The 15675-nt window shown below is 38.3% G+C and overlaps 1 protein-coding gene across 1 annotated transcript in view; it reads right to left on the bottom strand.

Moving 5' to 3' along the window:
* NXPH1 (neurexophilin 1) overlaps positions 1 to 15675 on the bottom strand; it is a 141461-nt gene that overhangs the window by 34191 nt on the left and 91595 nt on the right. The gene's annotated exons all lie outside the window — the stretch shown is intronic.

Raw genomic sequence — 15675 nt, 5'->3', positions numbered from 1 at the left:
CAAACTGATACTACAATACATGTAGAATCATTACTTGTACCTTTATGGCACCAGTTTCTATTGTTTCTATGTCGTCACTATGTAATTTCACTATATTGTCAAATATTTGTGCTTCAGTTGTAACTCTAGTTGTGCCTAAGGGCAACTATAACTGAATTATGAAGAGTAACCACTTGTTTGTCAGAGTTTGATTTTGATATTGTCCTATATTTTTTAACCTGGAAAAAAAAAGGAGAGCAAGGGGAGACCTTATCACCCTCTACAACTACCTGAAAGGAGGTTGTAGCGAGGTGGGTGTTGGTCTCTTCTTCCAAGTAACAAGCGATAAGATGAGAGGAAATGGCCTCAAGCTGTGCCAGGGGAGGTTTAGGTTGGACATTAGGAAAAATTTCTTCACCGAAAGGGTTGTGAAGCATTGGAATGGGCTGCCCACGGAAGTAGTCAAGTCTCCATCCCTCCAGGTATTTAAAAGCTGGGTAGATGAGGTGCTTAGGGACATGGTTTAGTAGTGGAATGGCAGTGTTAGGAAAATGGTTGGACTTGATCTTAAAGGTCTTTTCCAACCTAAACAATTCTATGATTCTATATACTTCACATTTAGATTCTGAATGCCTCTTAGTTGACTTCTTTATTCTTTCTTTATATCTATTTTGTACTCATATCTCCACATTATAAGATCATATCACCTCAAGCTATGACTTCTCCAGAGAGACAGAAACAGAAGATATCTCATTAATATACTAGCATAACAGTGTACACACACCTATGCATATGCAAACCAAATGAAATAAGTATAATGCACAAACAATATTGTTTCTGGAGCAACATTGCACCTGATGTCAAGCAAATACACCCAAGAAGAAATAATATCATTGGTTAGGTCTCTACATGCAACAGGCTCTGCATTTAGGGAGACTGAGAAACTGAGAAAGGCTCCCCTACTTTGGAAAGGCTCCAGACTTCAAGTTTGATTTAGTTTGCCATCAAAGTGTCAGCTGAACTTCAGATGAAATTTCCTTCCCAGTTGCAAACTTTTTGCAAGACTCCTCTGACTGACAAAAAATGACACAGCACACTGTTCTCTATGAGTTCGGCCAGCTTTGCAGACCACTACAGTATTTAAACGTCCTGGACTTCTTAGTTTGGTTTAGCATGTCAAGGCAGCAGTGCCTGGACTCCCTTGAGCACAGAGTGTAATTTATGGCTATGGCTGCCATGGAGAATATTGGACTTAAAAAAAAAATAAAAAATTATCTTTTCTATATTCCCCAGTAAGCATGGTTTACGGTCTGGTCTTATGATACTTTCACTAAAATAACAGAAAACTCACATATGGTTGGGTTCCAGACCCCTTACAGATTTCAGCTGTGTTTTCACTCTGAAGTGGTTTGGGGTTTGGACAGTGAGATTCAGCTTGGGGTTTCAAAGCTATTACACAAGGGAAATGCTTGCACAAATCCCAAGAAAGAAAAACCATAAAATATCGATCAGGGCACAGCTCTTTTCTACTTCTAAATCTTATATAGAGGTTAAACATGTTACATGACAAATATAACTGTGTAATAAAGTCATACGGATTACAGGTCATACATTACTGATTGCAACTATACCATTCTAACATATATGTCCCTGCTGCACATTGTAAAGAACCTGAAATCTGACCTATACAAAGTGTTCTTACCTGGTTTTTTACAACTGGGAATGAAGGGCCAAGTTTGTCAAGCTGTTGAGGCATCTAAAGAAGTAGATTCTAGCTTCCCAGAATTTTTAAATTTTCAGAAGTATTTTTTGCACTAAGGTGTGAAGATGTGTATTCAGAAAGCAAAAAGAAAATGAGCACCTACACATCTGATAATCATACTGTATTTAACCATACCTTTAAGCACATAAAAAACCTTTGTCTTTGTATTTATTTAATTATTTAATTATTTATTATTAAGTCATTTGTTCAAGACTTCATGGAAGGAAATGCACACTTAACAGAAGACGGAACATGGGATATCTCATATGTCTGGTTGCTGTCCTTTTCCTGAGATACCTTTCTCCTACAGAATTTGCAAATGCACAGTTCACATACAAAAAGGCATTCTCACTCAGGAACTATGTAACCAGGAGCTGAAGGTTGCCAGATGTATCTGAAACACTGCAAAAGCGTCAAACATACATTTAAACATAGCCATCTAGTGTTATTTTAGATACTATAAGTTATCCAAGGTATCAGATATCCTAAGGCAACAAAAATGACTCCATGCAACTAAATTTAGATACGTGAATCTGTCTTAGGGTGCCTTCCTGGACAACAAGTTCCATTTATCCCACGATGTCCTGCTGATGCACTTCACCTAAAGCTACCTGGGCTGTGAGTTTCAGCTGAAGCATAAACATTTTGAAAATCATCACAAATAACCATGAGCTTATAAGACTTCCCATGCTGTTTCTTGTCATTTTTGTCCATTCAAATGCTGTTTATACTAATTTGGGTCTTGATCTTGCAATTAACTATGACAGACTGTATTGCCATTCCTATGGAAAATTGCTGCAGCTCTGCACTGGTCTAAGGATTCAGGCACAGACCTGGTCCTCTCAGAATCAGTTACAAGTTATTTTGGGTCAGGAACACATGACATTTATGGGTCTTTAGATTTAATACATAACAAAATAACAGTTCTAAAGTTGCTGGAGTTTTTTTGCCCAAACAGGAACTATGATTCTTCTTGAGAATTTGATCTCTAGAAAGGAGAAATTTATCTTGGAAATCCATTCAGTGACATCTTATGTTATTATTTCAGCTGGAGAAATTAATTTTATAATCTCCTGGATGGTCCCTCAATTGTAAATCAATTGTAGATTCCTATCAGTTTGTGGCACCAGACAGCAGTGTACACTTCAACTTGCTACTACACGGTTTACCTGGTAGAAACAGTATCACACACAAAAAAAGTAGGCTGACCTGTTAGCAAAAGTCTGAACATATATCTGCCAATGCATCTATCTTATCAGCTCACAAAGGCTTTTCTCTAGATGATATCAAGATCAAACTCCAGTGTGAAAAATATTACAGCTAAAGGTGAACCACGGTGCTAAGATGAAACTGGAGTAAACCCTAGAAATTTATGCTGAGTGCCCTTCCTAGCCAGGCTCCCCAACAGGCCAGCCGTAGGGAACATTCATCACAGAAACCATTTTTAATTATTTCAGCTTCTAGGAATATCTGTACTAGTACTTGGTTTTGTACAGAGACAGTGCACCACTCTAGCATAAACAAAACCCTCAAACCTTGGGGTTAATGCTGCCATCACTTAGCTTTTTAACTCACCCTGAAGAAGCAGCACAGAAAAGGCTAACATGAAGGTATCAGCTGCATAACTCAATAACTGCATAGCTTTAAGTAAGTAATAACCCCCATAGACCTATTCTTAAAGGCAGTTTTTTTTTTTCAATTGCTATCTAGATTAGAGAGGATGTTGGTCAATGGGTGCTCCCAGAAAGAATTCCCCACTAGCACAGCCTACCCTCGGTCTCTGGAGATCTTTGCTGAACAAAGACAGTACCTGAACCAAAGGATCTCAGGATTTAGAATTGCAGCCTATGCAGAAGGAAAGGCCAATTGTCATAGCAATAGCTGAAGTAAAGAGAAATTTCACATAGATACATAAACTAAGAGGAAATGGTGGAGTAAATGTAGAAGATTCATGTTATGACAGGGCCACTGTTCCCAAAACTCTTCTCCTCCACCCTGTTTTACTGCCTCCTAAGTGACATTTACACAAGGTGAAGTGACTCCATGCAGAACACTGCTCTTTCCTGGGTAGGCTCACTTGAGCTCCCCATGCAGTCTTTCTGCACCCACTTGCTTTTGGCCCAAACCACTTCATTAGTTCATCTGCCTGGAGCAGTAATTTGTGAAATTTCTTTAAACGTGGGCCATACATAAGAAACAGAATGCAGACTCTATCCAGGACATGCGTGTCCACATGGATTTGCCTCCTTCTTCGGTATATTAACTTGCTGGCTATTCCACGTCCTTTTCTGCTCAGAAAGTGAAGAAGATCAGAGACAAAAAAGTACAGACAATATAGTTTACTCTTCTTGTGGAAGATCTGCAGTCTGGAAAACATCAGCAAAGAATAAACTCACCTGACTCACCATTCATGATGCAGTTACACAGGATCAAGAACAGCAGGTCAGATGGGTAATGATAGCAGTCTACAGAAGAATAGGGTGCCAGCAAGATACAGTGACAAACTTGGCAGAAGAGGGAAGGTATAGTGATCAAAAGAAGTGAGAAATATCAAGAATTATATAGCAAACTTGCTGTCCTATCTAAGTATAATGGACGAGCTGTGAGTGTGAATAGAAGAACCATCTCAAAGGAAATAAAGTTTATCCTCACATTATACTCAGAAAACAGAAATGTTCTATAAAAGACTTGGCTCGAGGTATCTGCAAGATGAGGAGCTGAGTAAGGCCTTGATGGCAGGTATCAGAGGCTGGTTGTTGCACTGAGGGATGGGTTGCAAGTCAAAGGGGACAAGATAAAAAGGGGAGGTACCTGCTCCAATAGGTAAAGCTCCAGGGTGGCTTTGAAGAGACCTACCCAATCATAGTCCTAGGTCTGCTGTTAACATCGTGCCCTCGGGCAATTAATTTTGTTTCCTTGCGATTCTGTTTCCCTTCCTGTCTCCCCTGTCATCTATTTTGGATTGTAAGCTGTTTAGGATAGCAGCTGTTCTTATACAGTTCCTAGAACAATGGGGCTCTGATCTCACGGGAGTCTTCTAGACACTGCTAGAATACAAATAATAAATAATCTTAATTTAGCAAATATTTATTGAGTTCTCTCAGGTATTATAACTAATTACTGCCATTTTCCCTTAAAGAAATAATCCATCACTCTGCTGATGATAAAAGAGCTTTCCAAACAATGGATTCAAAATCTATCTATTCAGTGAAATAATTTGTTCTTATTTCTTTCCTATCACTTTATTCAAATTGTTTTCTTCCTTGTGGGACAACTCTAAACTCTCTAAATAGTGTAAACCAAACAAGTATTGAGCAGGTTCAGATTCTGAACAATATAAAGATGCAGAGAGATATTTTCTGTTTCTAAAGACATTATGTACATACAGAGTCTACCTTCCACTTGTAAGTCATTAATAAAAGAGGTGAACTATGCAGGATATGACTATCTAACCACCTAATTTGACAATGATATATTAACAGCAACATTTTTCTATTTCTTAACTTTGTGATTACACTCCAGTAATTCTATGCAACCCATTTCTACCTAATCTGTCTTTTAATAGAGTACTATATAGCTCAGCTACATTTTTGGTAGGCAAATGCACGTTTTTAAGAGTGGTCACTTATTTCAAATGGATCAGTTTGAGGGCCTAAATTCAGACATTCAAGGACTTATTTTCCAGATTTAGATGAGACCTTACAGTCTGCTCTCAAGAAAGAGCTAGAAATTTCAGAAGTTTGTTACCTACATGAGAGGTTTGCTTTCCTAGAGACTGTTTACTTCAGCTAAGTTGGAAGGGCCTGTTTTAGTTACCACTGGAAAGGTTCCCATGAATTTCAGCAGTACTCATCACACAGAGATGGCTAAAAAGTAGAAATTCTCCCTTCTAGTAGAAATAATAGCCTAAGTGAACAAGGAGAAGAGTTTTATCTTTGTCTACATGTCAAACATGGGATGCATCAATACAGAAACACGAAAAACACTCTTAAGTTTCAGCTCTACAAGTATAATGCCATGCAATGTGACTGAAAAGGAAATGCTATAAATAAATTCTTTCATTATTGATTTATTTTGTGGAGGTTTGAAATCCCATTCTATATATATGCAGCAATCTGAAATAGATATTATTCTGATATTAAGCTACTGTTATTCCTGCTACAATTGGAATGAAAACTTTGGCTGATATTTATAAGTAAAAATTAATTTAGGGTAAAGGTTTAAGGAAAAAGCCTTAGTGTAGCAAAGGCTGATGGCAATTCTAGTTGGAATTTTTAAATGTTATCAATCTTTTATAGACAGTTCTATAATAGTCAGAGATGGTAAACCAGATCATCCTACAGACTTTGCTAAAAAGAGAAATCTATTGATAAAATAATTGAAGTAGTTCTTCATTTATCCTATTCCACGGGTATCATTAGTCTCAGGGATGATAACTGGATACTAACCTAATGACAGAGGACTCAAACCCCCATATTACTTGGCATGTACTGTGGTGAGAGTGAGCATATGGGCAATAACAACATGTCAGGTGATAAGATATGTGGTTTCACTGATTGTTTCAGTCCCTGGACTATCAAGCAACTGATAATCCCTCAAACTACATCCATTCATCCCATGTAAAAGTATTCTTTGTGTGCAAGGCAGCGTGTAGCAGTGGACTGAATTTCAGGGATTAGGAAACTAATTCCAGTTTGGCTACTCTGAGGTGTATTAACCTTCGCAATTTCATGGTATTACTGGCTTTCCCCTTTTGACCTTATGCTGTCTAGATTTCAAGCTTTGTGTGGCAGGTTCTATCTCTTAGCCTTTATGTACACAGCTCCTAGTACAATGTGGCCCTCAATCTCATTTGAAGTCCCTGGGTACTTCTAAAACTAAAAATGTGTAGAATTAGTAGCTCCGTCAAAGGAATTCATGATACAGAGAATCACAGAATCACAGAATGGCAAGGGTTGGAAAGGACGTCACCTAGAGCAGATTGCACATGACATCATCCAGGTGGGTTTTGAATATCTCCAAAGAAGGAGACTCCACAAGCCCCCTGAGCAGCCTGTTCCAGTGCTCTGTCACCTTCAAAGTAAAGAAGTTCTTCCTCGTGTTCAACTGAAATGTCTTACACTTCAGTTTGTGCCCATTGCCCCTTGTCCTGTCACTGGGTACCACCGCAAAGAGTCTGGCTCTGTCCTCGTGACATCCACCCTTAAGATATTTGTATGTGTTGATGAGATCCCCTCTCAGTCTTCTCTTCTTCAGGCTGAACAAGCCCAACTCTCTCAGCCTTTCCTCATAGGGGAGATGCTCCAGTCCCTTTATCATCCTAGTTGCTCTCCTCTGGACTCTCTCTAGGAGTTCCTCATCTTTCTTGAACCGAGGAGCCCAGAACTGGACACAGTACTCCAGGTGGGGTCTCACCAGGGCAGAACAGAGGGGGAGGATAACCTCCCTCGACCTGCTGGCCACACTCCTCTTAATGCACCCCAGGATGCCATTGGCTTTCTTGGCTACATGGGCAATACCTCCAGAGGCAGGTTACATACAGACAGACCTGGACAACTCATCTGCTTCCCAAGTTCATATAGAGATGAAACCCCATAAATGTGCTGAAACCATATCCAGCCACTGGAAGAAGCATCTGGTTCAGTCAAAACGTTTTGTCACCACTGAAGTCCACATGAATAAGATTAAAGGGAGAAAAAAGGAAATAGAAAAAGAAAGAAAATGGACGTGGAGACCAGAGAGACAAGTCAGTAGAGGTCTTACAGTGTCCGGGGGTATGGGCACTGGAAGAGTGGGGCAGGATGGTTCTTTGTAAACAAGTTCAAGCAACACCACCACAAAATAGCAGGGGGATAGCACTGCTCATGCAACACTTTCTTTGGCTTCATAAGATGTCTGATGGCCCAGACTTTTACACTTTAATCTTGCCTTGGGGAGATGATGTTCTTATGCACAGCCTCAGTATTAGTTTTCAGCTGATCGGTTTTTGAAGTAAGCTCAGAATCAAATTGCATCACATTAACCAGTTCCACAACAGTGCTCCAGTCTCTTGAACTCCTGTTGATTGCAGTGAGTCTGCAAGCATCAAAACAGGACTTGGAGTTTCTAATTACCTTTGAGAATCTAAGCTGATTCCTCTGGATCAGTTTAGTGTAGTTCCCACACACTTCCTCTGCTCATAAATCTGATTTTTATCCTATTCAACAATACAAATTAAAAGGGCATAGACAGGTCTGCACTTTCAGCCATGGGTTTCCAGCATCAGCAGGACAATTACTTGTGCTTTTAATTTTGTGCCTGCTACAGTAAGTGAATCTGCAATTATGTCAGTCTCTTCAAAACCGGGACCAAATGTCAGCAGGTTTTCTATGACAATAGTATTATTAAAGGTTTTATAGATCCAGAGTTTTTATGAATCTTTTCAAGTAGCACAAAAACATTTGGTTTAACAGAGACAATAACCGATAGCAGAAGATATATTCTTAATGGCCTAATGACCATTTTAAATTTGTATTGGACCTCTACAATATAAGATGGTGTTTCTAAAGTTATGCAAAACTAGATAGGTATGAAATAAATAAACAAATAAACAAACAAAAGAACCCGCCCCACCATTTGAGCATGAAGTTTGCTTAAAATGTCCTTTTTTCTCATTTGTACAAAAGCTGTCACCAGATCGAATGTTTTCTTGACTGCAATGCTCAAAGGTACTCATTAAGTCCAGGAAAAAAAAAGAGTTCAGAAGGAATCTGTACATAACCTTTGCCCACAACACTTCTGAGGTTCAGACCTATTGAGATAAGTTGGGAGGAAGGCTTGTTTGAATGGCTGGCTGGTGGTTTTGTGATTGTGTGTCAGGTTGGCTGGCTGGCTGGCTGTTTATTTAACACAGACCACAGCACCTTAGTAGTGAAGCATTTTGCAATCATTTGTTTGTCTTCAGAATATTTTAAGTTTATGTGAGCATCATTTACCCTATTGCACAGGTGGAGGATGGAGACACACATGACTTGTGTTCAGTACAGACTTACAATTTAGTTTCTGTCACTGAGTACAGAATCACAGAGCATCATCACTTGGGACCACTCAGACTGAGTAAAGGTGGCAGAACTGCATCCAGATTTGTTAAGATTGAAACTTCGAATGTAAAGTTCCGCACTGTTTTAAAGGAAGAAAGAACCTTCCTCATAACCTCAAGTAAACTGCTTCAAAAAAAGCAGGTAAAGCCCACTCATTAATAACTTTTCAGACCGGGGCTAGTTGTACCTCTATTCTACAGGTATCCTAATTTTCCCATCAGCAAAAAAATTCCCTCTCCACCCCTGGAGCAGGCAGGATGTTGGGCTGGGAGAAGCTGGTCTCTGCTTCCAATGCACAGCATCTGAGAGCTACTCCTGGGTTGATGCAGGTACTTAAAATTATAATCTAGGGCAAAATGGCTTTCCCCAGGACATCCTAAACTCCTGAGTCCTGATCCAATACCTTTGGCTGTGACATCATCTTTCCTGATTAGCTCTAAATCAGTTTGAAAGGCTGGTCTCAGATGATGTTCATCTTAACTCTGCAGAGGGCTTAAAATTAAAGGACCCTGATCTAAGGTGCACTGAAAACACAGGGCAGTGATTTCCTACAGATATCAGTAGACTTGATATTGCCGATCAAGTATGCACACATAGCCTGCTTGCAAAAATAAGAAAATCCTTTCCAGATGCATGTACTCCATATAACTTTCAAGGCTGTAGAGTTAAAAAGAAAAAAAAAATAAACAAAAAACAAAAAACAAACCTCTCATTTTATTAGGAGATTTGTAGAAGTCTTGTTATAATTTCAGTTTCCCATTCAGGTTGATTTATGGATTTCCCCCCTCGTTTATGGTTTTTTTAATGCTCCACTTTATAGAAGCCATGAATACATCAGGATTTGCATGAAGGACCTCATATAAGTAGCTCAACATCAGCTGAAAAAACAGCAGTCTGATTTAACAAGATTTTTTCTGCAGGTTCTCTCAATCTGCTTTGCACCAATTACAGAAGGTAGGGTCAGAAAGAAGGCTTAACATAGAACTTTTTTCAGAGATTTGAGCAATGCTATATTCAGTACTGTTTTCCTGATCCCTCTTATGTTGTTAGCCCAGCAGAGAGAAGAAACAGTCTAAAACATGTCACAGTCGGAGCTGTCTTAATATTAAGTATTAGATCACTGATGGCAGATGTGAAATACTCCAGCTTTGCTATAGTGTTTGAAGGCTTGTACAGAATTGTTAAATAAAGCAATGTGATTTTACTTTCTTTTTCTTTTTTTAGAAAAATAAAATAAACATGAAGGGATCACTGCGTGCCCCTGTTGACACAAACTGAGTCAAAGCCCATGAATGTATCATGATGGCAGATGAATAGCTCAGAAAAAGGCCTGCTTTGTTGGACTTTTTTTAATTGGGTCATAGTAGGTCACTCCTAAATCTCCAGGCAATCAACAAGAACTATTTTTACACAGATGCAAAGTAGTAATATGAATATTCAAATATGATCTAATTAATTTTCTAAAAGCCAATGTCTTTTTCTGCCAGAGCACAGATTATCATAATTTTATCCTTCAAATTTGAGAAAGAAAAATCATAAAAATCTAAATCATTAACAAAACCTTGAAATTATGAAATGGAAGTCCCCGATTGGAATAACAAGCAGTTCACAGGCTTCTAAAGCTAGAAGGACAAAAATACCTTTAACCTTGTAAAACTTTGAGGTATAAACATCTGATGCTTCTTTTCCATAAACTGGTATGATGTTTATCAGGACCATTCAGAGAAGCTTATGATCTATTTTTAAAATTCTTTAGGTTCCACAGCAAACCTTTTCTGGTTTTTAATATTTTAATCTTCATTTTGGAAAATATGCAAACTAATATAGGTCACTATATATGTGATAATAATACACAGACACATCAGCAATATAGAATAATTTCCCTATGTACAATAGATGCCAATTTTTATGTTTTGTTCCTGGTTACTACAGAAGGGAAAAATGCCAGTCCTGTGTATGACAGCAAGCAATGTGGCTTCTAGGCCTCAGCAGTAAATATACCTGGAATATGGACAGAAGTGGCACTCAGCCTGAACATCCGTCATCATTTTGATAGTTTGAAGTGCATCTGGTCCTTTGGAGTATATTTGCTGTGATTACCCAGCTCAAGTCTTTTCCAACTATTGTATGTGTCATCAAATAACAGCAATGAAAATAACCGCAGCCATTATTATAGGGCTTAGGACTTTGCCATCTGTTGAATATTAGCCTTTGCCTTCCCCCAACTGGCATGCTGCTGTGCCAAAATTGACACATAAGCAGTGTCACCATACTACACTTGTATACATTTGTATGGCTCTTTTGTTTCCACATATCCCAAGGAATTCCACAAAACAGTGTTAATAGAGCCAGTAATCACCAAGAAAACAGGTCAGACAGAATAAATGTAGTTCAAGCACTGACACCATGGAGCGTAGAGCTGGGGACTGCAGTCGATACTCAGCACCACAAGCTATGCACACATGAAAAGCTAATGCAACTGTGTTAAGCATCTGTTAAGATCTGGTAGTCCCGAACCCAGATCCTAACACATTTTTTACTTTGCAATCAATACCTGTAAAGAGTCTTAGGTGTAAGGTAATGTAGGGTACTAGCATAATACCCTGCAGGACAAATAAATAGTGTATTCATAGAGCTACCCTTATAAAATATCAGTATTTCCCCCATATACAACAAAGCATCAGAAATGTCCCAGAATCTGAATGCTAGAAGTGACTGCCCAGACCTCAGACCATAAAAATTTCTCTTGTTTTCTGAAGGCTCAAGTCCCTTTGAAGATAAAAAGGGATAAAAATAGTCTCATGTCAGAAATTCCCTGAGCTTAGAGTTTCCCACCACACCTGCCATGCAAGAGATCATTCTACACAAACTTTCTTATGCATTATTACTTGCTACATGATAGATGATTAAGATGATTTTATAAAATTCACGTGGTACTTGCTAGCAAACTCTAGGTTTTATTGGTGACTATTTCAAAGACAGTATGTGACCATTAGTCTGAAAAAAAAAAAAAAGTCAAGAAAAAGCACTGCACTGAATAATTTCAACAGGAAAACCAGTCAGCAGAAAAGAACTCGATCCAAAATAACAAACCAACCACCAAAGACCTTGTGAGTATTCATTGCCTGGTTTGGACTGACTAGGAAGGGAAGGCAAGAGATAAAGATTGTTATAAGAGGATCAAAAGATCTTTGGGAACATTCATACTAATCACTTCCTGCACAATTTTATGCCTAAATTGTATAATCTACATTATATTTATTTTCATAGGTTATTATTTTGGAAAATTTGTGACACTGTGGTTTCATTCTTCAATTTGTAAAAATAAGCTGAATGGAGGATAACGTCTCAATCTATCGTCCTCAGCTAAGGAAGCCATCTCAAGTAAGGGTGTCACAGTAGTGAATTTGACTGAAGAAAGAACACAGCCAAGTGTGAAAGAGGTTCTTACAAAATTTTTCATAACAAAAGCTCTTCTTTCTCACTTCTGGAAAGTCATGTAAGCCACGAGCATGTATAGGAAAAAAAGTACCACCTACGACCACAAAAAACACTAAGAAACACAAACACAATTCCACTACTTCCAGGCAGAGCACAGAACACAAAATGCAGCCTGATGTGTCCTGACAAACTGCCTCCAGTTCCATACTCAACTAATCAGAGTTATTAGTGTTATATTAAAATAAAACTGTAGTAGCTTAGAATTTGTAACCTTATCAAGAACCTATAATTACTTGAACTTCCAAAAAAGCAAAAGAATATGGTACTTCAGCAAACACTGTAAGCATTAAACACTTAGTATAGTTCTTTCAGAAACAAATCAAAGTTTACTATTAGGGCTACAGTTTTCAACTGTAGAATGGAGGTACTATGAACTGTAACTGCTGTCCCTCTTTTGGACACTGCTGATCTAGCAACATATTGGCTGCTCAGGAAGAAAAGAAGGTTTAGAGCAACAGAAATCAGCTTCTGTAAATCTAATTCATTTTGCCTAATTCAGGACTCTAGATGACTCATGTCATTTTATAACCTTGAGCTCTTAAATTACATAAACTGAGCAGCAGAGGAAAGATGCATTAAAACATGTGTGGAACCATGACCAGGATTTTCTTTTGATTTTCCTCCCAGTTCCTTCTCAGCTTGCCAATATGCACATTTCATTGATGTTTTCCCTATTACCATTATCCAAGTTTTTCATTTTTAAAATAGATTAAAAGTGTAGAAGATGGAAGAGAGTAGCTTGCTTCCTTCAGTCCCACCATTTTTGGAACGCATGATTTCCCAAAATATGGGGGTTGATTCCGCTGTTGGGGGGGTTATAAAAGAAAACAAGTGAGTGTAGAACATCAAGAAGAGCTGATATCTTGAGGAGTAAAGTGATCAACCACCAATATGATGAAGACTCATTTTCAGTTCCTTTTCATACTGTCCCCACATTAATTCACTATGAGGTAGAAGCTCTCTTGGGTTTCAGCCCTCTATCCATCTATTTCACTGTTTTTAATCAGAAGTTCAACCCTAGAAGAAAGAAGTCTTCTCAATTAGGCTTACTGAAATGTTTACACTACTGTGGAAAATTTTGGCTTCAATAAAGTGATCTGTTTTATAAGACATCCCATTTCATCAAAATATGCCTAAGCAGTGTAATTCTTCAGAATCAGCTGGGTCAGAAAAAATGCAGAATAAACTCACACACTGTAATGGAAGCAGAGCCACATGCAACTCACACTTCACCATAGCTCTGTGGGAACTGTAATCAGGCTAAGTGCTATAAAATGTAACTGCAATTATTTGCAGATGAAAAATTCCAGCTACAGTTATTTCTTGAATCAAAATTGAGGATGAAGAATTAGAGGTCACTCTGTTAGACCAAGAGCATTTTAGTGTAATGTTTGTCAAGGCTGTCTTGCTCAGGTTTTTTTGTAGGTGCCTTTATAGGATAAGGTAAAAATAAATTCTAATATTCTGCACACAAGTTCTTCATATTCAAATAGAAAGCCATGGACAATTCAAAATGCTGCCAAGCAAAATAATGCTACAGGCCATCGTCACTGATAAGAGGCACAGCTGGATTGAGAACCTTCACCGAGATCTCCACTAGAGCAAGGGAGTACAAAGATTGGAGAAATGGCCACATAAATGTGCAATGGGCTATCTACTGTGATTTCTGAGGGTACAAAATTGGACCAAATTAGAGAAAATTATAAATCCAGACTATATAGCCATTTGTGGAATCAAAATGCAAAGTACTGGATCAGACAAAAAGTCTAATAGTTTCATTAGACTTTGAAGCTGATTTACGGTTCACTATTTCCCCCATCCATTTGGGAATAACCTGGAGACAAAAGCCTTTATCTCATGTGGAAGGACACTAGGCCATATCATCTGCAGCGCTAAGTACAGAGAGCATGTTAGGTGAAGGGGAAATGTGATAGAAGCTACAAAGAAGATAACAGAAGCCAACTAGAGGGAAGTCTGTCTGGGGAATACAGGAGGAAAAGAAAGGGCTATTTATACTGCTACTCTGAAGAGGCGCATACTGTGTTTTGGGGAGTACTGCATAAACATATATGCAAAATTCAGCTTAGTGTTTGTTTCAACTCAGCTGGCTACTAGCCATAAGATCAATCCCCTATTACAGACAGACTTTCTGAAGGCCACAAAATAGCTCCTGTTAACTGAGCCTGATCTGATACTAAAGTATGTGTTTCTTCATTTCACACCAAAATCAGTTTTGCAAAGATAAAAAAGATGAAATACTGACTTCACTATTACTTCTTGAACCAGAATCAAAGCTTCTGTCAAAAGACTTACTGTGATCCCCATCTGTTAAAAGTTAGGCAAAAGCCTATAAAACAAGCTGTATCCAGCAAATATGCCATACAGGAGGACTATATGACAGGTAAAAGCCTAAAAACCATATTAGCACAAATTCAATGGCCATGAGAGGTGACATGAAACCAGGCATGCCTGCAGCAATAGTGGCAAAAATCATCCTGAATTATTTAGTAAATGCACAGTTATTTAAAAAAATAGAGAAGCATTTTGCTTTCTTAACTCTGTGAAAAAACTTGAGGTTGTAACAGACACAGTGAATCAATCAATACATCTATACAATCAGAAGGTATGGTAGCTATTACTCATTCATTACGATGTAGCAGTCTCTGAAGCCAGATTAAGAGGACTGAGATATTAAGAAAGGGCTTGCTAGTGGATTGACACATGCCATTGTGCTATATTAGATCAATTAAACCATCCAGATAGTCCTTTGAGGATAAATGGGTAGATGCTCAAAGAAAATATCTGCACAATCTGATGAAGACATTGAAACAGCAATTCATCATTGCCTTCAATATGAATAGCAATAAAGACTGAGCAAATGACAGATGTTCTATACAAAGTCAGCTATTGTAGAGGAATGCAAGAGATAAGACACTTTAACTCTTTCCAGTAATGACTGAAAAAACACCAAGCCGACAAATTCCATTATTACAGAAATATTATTCCTCTAGGAAAAATATCTCCTGCTGTTAGAATGGGACAGCCTGCTCTGCCAAACTGCCCTGAGCACACAGCCCTGCCACAAACAGGCTGTAAATGAAGTTACTTTTTACCAGCAACAAACCTTGTAGTAAAATACTACAAGTGACTTTTTGGTTAAAGAGGAATGTATTCAAGCACAAGAGCCATGGCACCACTGGAAGTGGCTGGAAAGCGTGAGGAATATGTGTCACGTATCCACCAGCTTAATTTAAAATGTTGTTGGAAGTAAGTTTGCAGAAATTAAAGTAGTCTCAGGTTCACACTAATCCTACAAGTGATTCTCAAAGAGACATTAAACCACCCATGCCTGCT

Source organism: Egretta garzetta, unplaced genomic scaffold (genome assembly GCF_000687185.1).
Source record: "Egretta garzetta isolate BGI_Z169 unplaced genomic scaffold, ASM68718v1 scaffold30, whole genome shotgun sequence".
Taxonomy (NCBI): domain Eukaryota; kingdom Metazoa; phylum Chordata; class Aves; order Pelecaniformes; family Ardeidae; genus Egretta; species Egretta garzetta.
Note: the sequence above shows the minus strand (reverse complement) of the source record. Positions and strands in the feature narration are given on the sequence as shown.